The 7,500-nt window shown below is 42.4% G+C and overlaps 1 protein-coding gene across 2 annotated transcripts in view; it reads left to right on the top strand.

Annotated features, from left to right (window-relative positions):
- Positions 1–7,500, top strand: part of LOC134436493 (solute carrier family 66 member 2) — a 46,143-nt gene that overhangs the window by 37,958 nt on the left and 685 nt on the right. The gene's annotated exons all lie outside the window — the stretch shown is intronic.

Raw genomic sequence — 7,500 nt, 5'->3', positions numbered from 1 at the left:
CATTCGCAGAGCGAGTAACTAGTAGCGACGTGTTTGTACGGCCCTTTAGCCATGTTTCCACCATTTCATACCATATTGTTGATTCATTATGTACGTTGTTGATTAGGTATTGTCTAGTTCTCGTTGTGCGTCTTTGTTGTACTTTTTATCAGAGAGACCTGGATGGATGGATGGATGGAGGGAGGGAGGGAGAGAGAGAGGGAGAGAGAGAGGGTGCATTCAGTGTCCAAGTGTTCCCCAGGAGCCCACGTCTAATACTACAGTGAATTATTGATGGGATCAAATGGAGGACGCTTTGCATTGGTCTCAGAGATAGTCTGGAGGAAAGTCGACATAGCCTACAAATGGAAATAGATGGCAATAAAAATGTGAAAAAGACAGAATAGAGCAAGAAGAGAGAGGAAAGTGATGGAGGATAGAGGAACTCTTTGACACTGGGTCCACTGCAATGTCCCAAGAGCCATACAGGAGAAAATCATAGACTTTTCTTCATAGTGATCACCCATCTTTATTTTTGTATCTATTTTTTATTTCTCTTTTTTATCATGTTTATCTTTTTTTATCTACAGAGCAACATGGGACATGAATTTTCCCTTGTGGATAAATAAAGTTCAAGTCTAAGTTTTGCAATCGGGATGTTGAATGAGGAAAAGCCCCCCAAAAGTTGTTGTGCCTAGGCTGAGAGCGGGGAAATAGCTTTTGATTTCTTCAGGTAAGACCTGCTAATGCTTTTAATTTAATAAAATAGGACAATTTTCAGTTCTTCACAACACTACAAACTCTTTTTTGCATAATAATTTGGAACAGTGGAAATGGTGTGTTTGAGGATTATTTCTGAATACCGTTATCATCGGAAAGGTTTGTTCAAAAGTCTTTGATTTGTATTCTAATGGCTGACGACTTGAAAAACTATGCTGACTGTTATTTATATTGATTATTTTGGGAAGTCAGTGAAAAATGGTCATGAAATACAGTACATACAGCAGGGTGAGATAGTGAACTGTGAGTAACTGGGGAGAGGGCTCACTCCTATTCTTACAAATGTCCGTTTAGGTCAGGGGTGGGGAACCTATGTCTCGAGGGCCGTTTGCGGCCCTTGAGGCCGTTTTATCCGGCCCCTGATATAATTTTCATGTTATTCAGCTTCACGTGAAATATGACATTTTGTAAAGGAAAATGCATATGCATTTTGTCTTAGAAAATGCATTTGCAATACAATTAAGTTATATTCAGGGAACCTAGGTGAAGGGGCAGGGGAAGGGCCAGTGAAGTTAAAGTCCATATGCCTCTGTGAATAGATGTGATTTAAGGTGCTTCTTGAACGTAGCCAGTGTGGGGGCCTGGCGTATGTTGGGAGGTAGACTGTTCCAGAGCGTGGGGGCAGCAACACAAAAAGCTCTGTCACCAACAGTACGGAGTCTGGCTCGGGGGATGATGAGATTGTCCTTTTCAGAAGACCGCAGAGACCTGGACTGGGATTGGGGTTGGAGGAGTTCAGAGAGGTACTGAGGAGCAAGAGAGTGAAGTGATTTGTATGTCAACAGGAGAATTTTGTACTGAATGCGGTGATCTACACCCCCACCCAGTAGTCCACAACAAGCTCCCCATGTCCCATTCCTCTTCATGGGCCGTGATTACCTCCATGTAATATTTATACCTGTGGCTGGCTAGACTTAAAGATAAATCAGCTCTGTACTGGACTCTACTGAATAAAAATGTGTAGGCCCTGTGGTGTATTGGACTCAACTGAATATAATGTGTAGGCCCTGTGGTGTATTGGAGTCTACGAAATATAGTGTGTTGGCCCTACGGTGTATTGGACTGTACTGAATGGATTGTGTAGGCCCTGTAGTGTATTACTGTTAAAGGGCTCATTTGTTGACAGAGAAAAATGACAAAAATGGCAAACGGTCCCATGGAAGCCAGTGAGCAAATGGCAATGATGAATAATTTAGCTAACCAGGCTGGTGAAAGTAAATACAACATGGCTGAATGGTCACATCTCTGCATTTAAACAAGGCTGGAGAGAATACACACAGCTGTCTAGTAAGTCAGCACATCTCCACACAATGGAAGTCAACTAAGACTGGTGCTGTTCACATTCTAAAAGGAAGAATCAGACATTACATTATATTCAATTAATAATACTTAGCTGACGCTTTTCTCCAAAGCGACTTTGTTATTTTACAGGGTATTGGTAATATGGAGCAATGCAAGTTGCAAGTCGAGGTAAGGATGGGATTTGAACCGCTGACCTTCTGATCTCAAGACCACCTCCTTGTCATGTGTATTAGGTTCCAGTCTTATGTCTTTGTGCTGTGTTGACCTGTGGTCTCTGTCTTTATGTTGTTTTTTAGTTTTGTTTTTGTTTTTTTGTAGCCTATTTGTTGTCAGTCCTGAATGTTTTTAATACCTGCTACAAACTCAATTTCCCCTTGGGGACAAAATAAACTGAACTTGAACTTGAACTTGAACCATTATACCATGGCTGCGTGCCAGTGAGTGTAGTGTCCTGTGTAGACCTGTCACGATAACAATTTTTGCCAGACGATAACGATAACAAGAAATTATTGCGATAATCGATAATATTGTCTCTCTCGCCATTTTCAAACAATATAATTTGCAATAAAAAACACTGCTATGCAAGGTGCGGCCTCCTTCTTGAAACATTGAATGTAACATTTGGGCCAGCAGACTCAGAGGTTTAAATAATTAAGATTGACGCCTGCTCCAAGAAGAAATGTGTCAAACAATATAATGACGTAAAAATGCAATAAAAATGTGACTACACCCCTTCACATTTTTAAAGCATCACGGCGGGGGATATATATATGTTTTTAAATACATCCTCATGGAGCATAATAGACTCTAAATAGGCTTTTTTGTATTTATTATTAAGGTAAGTTATATAGCCTAGTATTTCTTTAACATTTTCTGTTATTTATCTTTCTCAAGCACACTGAATGGCTTATAGGCCTATCCATGGTGTGATGTAAAATAACCTACTGGTGGTATTGTTATTATTGGTATTGGTATTGTTAATTCACAAATTAGGCTATTACAATACTTAGACAGCTTATTTCAAACAAATGCACGTTGTTACTGGCTAATTGTCAGTCAAAACCCAAATCAGCCCTGTTGAAGGCATTTCAACATCAGCAAAAAGCAAAAGAGCATGAACAGATGCACAAGTTCCATCTCTCTCTCTCTCTCTCTCTCTCTCTCTCTCTCTCTCTCTCTCTCTCTCTCTCTCTCTCTCTCTCTCTCTCTCTCTCTCTCTCTCTCTCTGATACCCTCGACTGGAAGAAGTTGCAATTCTGCGCACTTTAAAGTCCTTTATGAACGCCCATACATTGATTCTTATGAGTTATGAGTCGCCACGCCTCTGTTTCCCCTGTAGCGCGCTCAACCGTTCACATTCTCCTGACAGATTTAAATCCACAAATCTTATCTTCATGATTTGCTTGCGGACTGCCTACTCATATTGTTAGGTCTAAATAAACAAGAAATATAGCGAAAATCACAAAAAGAACAGACAACGAACGTCGGGGTAGGAGGCGCATTGAAATTGAATGTAACATTTGGGCCAGCAATAGTGGAAACTCGGCGAGGTTTAAAATAACACGTCTTCGTCGTGGATATTGGGTTGCTGCGCATGTTTCAAAATGAACATTTGCCTCCGTGTTGGAGCTGTTCATTCCCCTCTCTGAGGAACGTTGCAGATGCGCTGACCGAGACTGGAAGAATATTGCGCTCCTAGTCTCTAGCGCTGATTCTTTGTATTATAAGCGAAGCTCGGGAACACCAGCGTTCTATTTCAAAGACGCAAGTAGCCAGATCAATGCACTTTTTTCCAACCAGAACTGTACTGAAACTTAAAATTACACCAACATTTAAGCGCCATTGCGCTGCGTTGGCCTATAACGCGCCATCAGTAGTCTTATGGCTACGGTAGAGAAAGGGAGAGAGGGAAAACAAAACATCACGCAAATAACTTATCGTTACTTATCGGGGCCAGAAAAGTGATCGTTCTTGTAAAAAGTTATCATACGATTTATTGACTTATCGTATATCGTGACAGGCTTAGTCCTGTGGACGGTTGAATACTGAACAGTGATGTAGAATTGGCTTTAGAATACTCTGACTTGAGACTTTATTTTTCACCCGAGTCAGTCTCTTTCTCCACTTCTCTTCTACAGTTCTCTTTGTCTGTCCTTCCTGTTCTGTTCATCTTGTTTTTCTTTTTCCATACCAGCCTCTATCCTGCCCCCTCTTTCCTCCCTCCTCATCTTCCCCCTGTTCTCTTCATCTCCTCCTCCTCCTCCTCCTCCTCCTCCTCCTCCCTCCTCCTCCTCCTCCTCTTCCTCCTCCCTCTGCTCCTATTTTGTCTTGGTTCTTTCTCTGTCTTTCTTGCCTTCTCACCAAATCTTTTGTCTGTTTCTACCCTCCCTCTCTCTTTCTCTCCATTTTCCTCCCTATCTCTCCATCTATAACCCACAGTTTCCCTCTTTTCCTCTCTCTCTCTCTCTCTCTCTCTCTCTCTCTCTCTCTCTCTCTCTCTCTCTCTCTCTCTCTCTCTCTCTGCTGTCAGGGTTCTTGACACTGCTCATTAGTGGCTTTCAGAGCCCCATTTTACAGCTGACTCACACACACACACACACACACTTTCCCTCTCTCTCTCTCTCACACACACACACACACACACACACACACACACACACACACACACACACACACACACACACACGCACACACGCACACACACACACAGAGAGTCCTGTTTTACAGCTGAGTGCCATACAGCAGTACAGCCTATGCCAGACAGCACAGGTAACTCCCCTCCCCATTCTCACACACACACACACACACACACACACACACACACACACACACACACACACACACACACACACACACACACACACACACACGTTAATTCCTGCACACGCACTCTCCTCCTTTGTCTCTCCCTGGGGATGTTGTTTCTTGGTAGGAGGAAGAGGAGGATGAGGAAGAGGGAGGTTTTGTCACTTAAGTCCACCACGATGCCTCATTAGGCTCCAAATCTCCCTCCACAGTGGAGCGAGACTCAACTATCACACACACACACACACACACACACACACACACACACACACACACACACACACACACACACACACACACACACACACACACACACACACACACACACACACACACACACACACACACACACACACACACACACACCAATACTCACATCCACATTGAAGCAAGACTCAGCTATCACTGTCTGCAAATGGATCCACACAGTGGAGAAAGATGCAACCACCACGTTCTACAAATGGGTCCTGTTACCATCGAAAGTTCCTGTTTTAAGTGGTAGCGGAGCGACTTGTCGCATGAGTAGGTTTGAGCGTGTTAGCAGCATAGTAGTGTCATAGCAGTGGAGCATGAAATATGGCAGCCAAGTGATTTGTGTTAAAGGCAAATAAATTAAAGGCTCTTCATTGGCAGGTGCAGTAGTGCATTGTGGTTGCAATTGTGCTTTTGGAATTTCATAGCCAACACTTGCCTAACAAAACCACAATGTTATATTTAAACCAAGCAAAGGGCGGAATATAGCTAGCTAACCCACTCCTACATTCTGTGCTTTTGGAGAAGCACCTCAGTGTTGTTGGGGGACAGTTTTTTTGGTGTTATGATACTTTTCAAATTTCTGAGTCAGTACTCTTGCCTAAAACCATCCTTTTTTATTTGCAATTGCACCAAGGGTAGAATAAAAGTATGCAAGAGAAAGGCACTGTGGACTCACTCGCCCACTCTTACTGTACCTGTGATGCTCTCCGAGCAGCAGAGTTGGGGGACAGCCTGCCCCCTCCTTTGGCAGTGTTTTTGGCAGAGGAAGTGTAGGCTGTGCGAGGGATGGCAAAGTTTTTATTTATTTACCTATTTATTTATTTACTTCTTTATTTATTTACTTATTTAGCCAGGAATGCAGAGCAGGCAGATCATGTTGGAAAAGTTGCTGCATAGTTATAAAATAGATAAATAAGTGAGTAAGCTTAAATAAAGAAGTGAACTCATTTCAAACTCCTTCGTTGGTAACTTCTCTAACTTAAGTATCCAAAAATAAACTGAACAGTGTAATAGTTTATAGCTCACCAGGCCCCACACGCCCTCATTCCGGAAACGAGATGAATAGTTTATTTATGTTGTGAAGTTTTTTTCTTCTAGTCCTTTGTGCATGCAGGCTATCTTCTTTTCCACTCCAAAGCACTCTTCAAACACACTTCTTCAAAACGTTTAGACTTCTCTGAGCTAAGACCTACACAGCATCTCTGTTTTCAAAAGCATTTAACAGCTACAGATAAACCTGCTGCCAACTTACTGGAGGGACATGCCCCTAAGAGAGCCACAGCAGTTTTGACAGTTGAATTTGACAAGACTTTCAGCGGTGCAGAATGCTGTGAAATGAGTATTAGCCTTCCGGTTAGCTGATGTGGAACAGCAAAGGCTGTAAAGTAATGTCTCTCAACAGGGGTCCTACAGCCCCCGAGGGGGCATTAGGGAGTCCTCGTCGGGAGTTGAGACGGAGACCTCTGACTGGGCGGGACGGGGGTCACTCAGTTGCAAATTGGGGCATTAGTTCATTTTATTTTTAATGCTAAGGAACGTGTTTGCAGGCTTATGATGAAGTCAGGCTGGTGTTTTTTTTCCAAAAGGTTTGAGAACCACAGCTTTATAGCAACTGTCATGTCTAATATTGCCTTTAAAGCATCTTTCATGTCTCCTAGCGTCACTGCTTTCAAAACAATTTTCTGTGCTTGCAGGCTATATGATGTTTTTCACCATCGACTGACTTTTCAAGAGATGCGATTTCCTAAACCAAACTGACAGGCCACTGACAGTGTTCTGGCTGTACTTTGGATTTTGTTTCCACCTGAGAAGCTGACCTTTTTAAAAGCTTTGTGAGATCTAAAATAACAGACCTTAGTTCTCAAAATGTCCTGTTCATTGTTATATTAACATTTTATCTTGATTTTTTTTCTACTTTCGATGTCTCTGTAAGTAGTTTGGCTTTGCTGTGTTGTACATTTCGTGCTTTCAGTTCTTCATGTGATGAAATAATAATGACAGCACACTGAATGCAACCTCAAAGGACTTTAAGGGTTTAGCAAAATAAACAGACACGAAACAGAGATATACATGATGTTGGGCAGAGCTCAACTAATACTCCCTCCCTGATGTGGACTAGCGGCAGGGCTTCACACTGGGCATGAGCTCCAAAAAAATATATCAACTTTATTTCATTACAACGTTTTGATCCACCAGTGGAATCTTCCTCAGAGGCCATTTGTAATGAAATTAAGGTGGGTTTTATGTTTTGTTTTGTTTCTTTGAGCTCATGACCAGTGTGTGCGGATATCAGACTGTCTGGCACCTTGATCACCGTTTTCGTGGATGTGCATACCCTAACCTCCAAACGACTAGCGGTAGCCGGCAGAGAACCTTTAA

This window comes from Engraulis encrasicolus, chromosome 20 (assembly GCF_034702125.1).
Source record: "Engraulis encrasicolus isolate BLACKSEA-1 chromosome 20, IST_EnEncr_1.0, whole genome shotgun sequence".
NCBI classification, from domain to species: domain Eukaryota; kingdom Metazoa; phylum Chordata; class Actinopteri; order Clupeiformes; family Engraulidae; genus Engraulis; species Engraulis encrasicolus.
The sequence above is the reverse complement of the archived record's forward strand: the minus strand, read 5'-3'. Positions and strand labels throughout refer to the sequence as shown.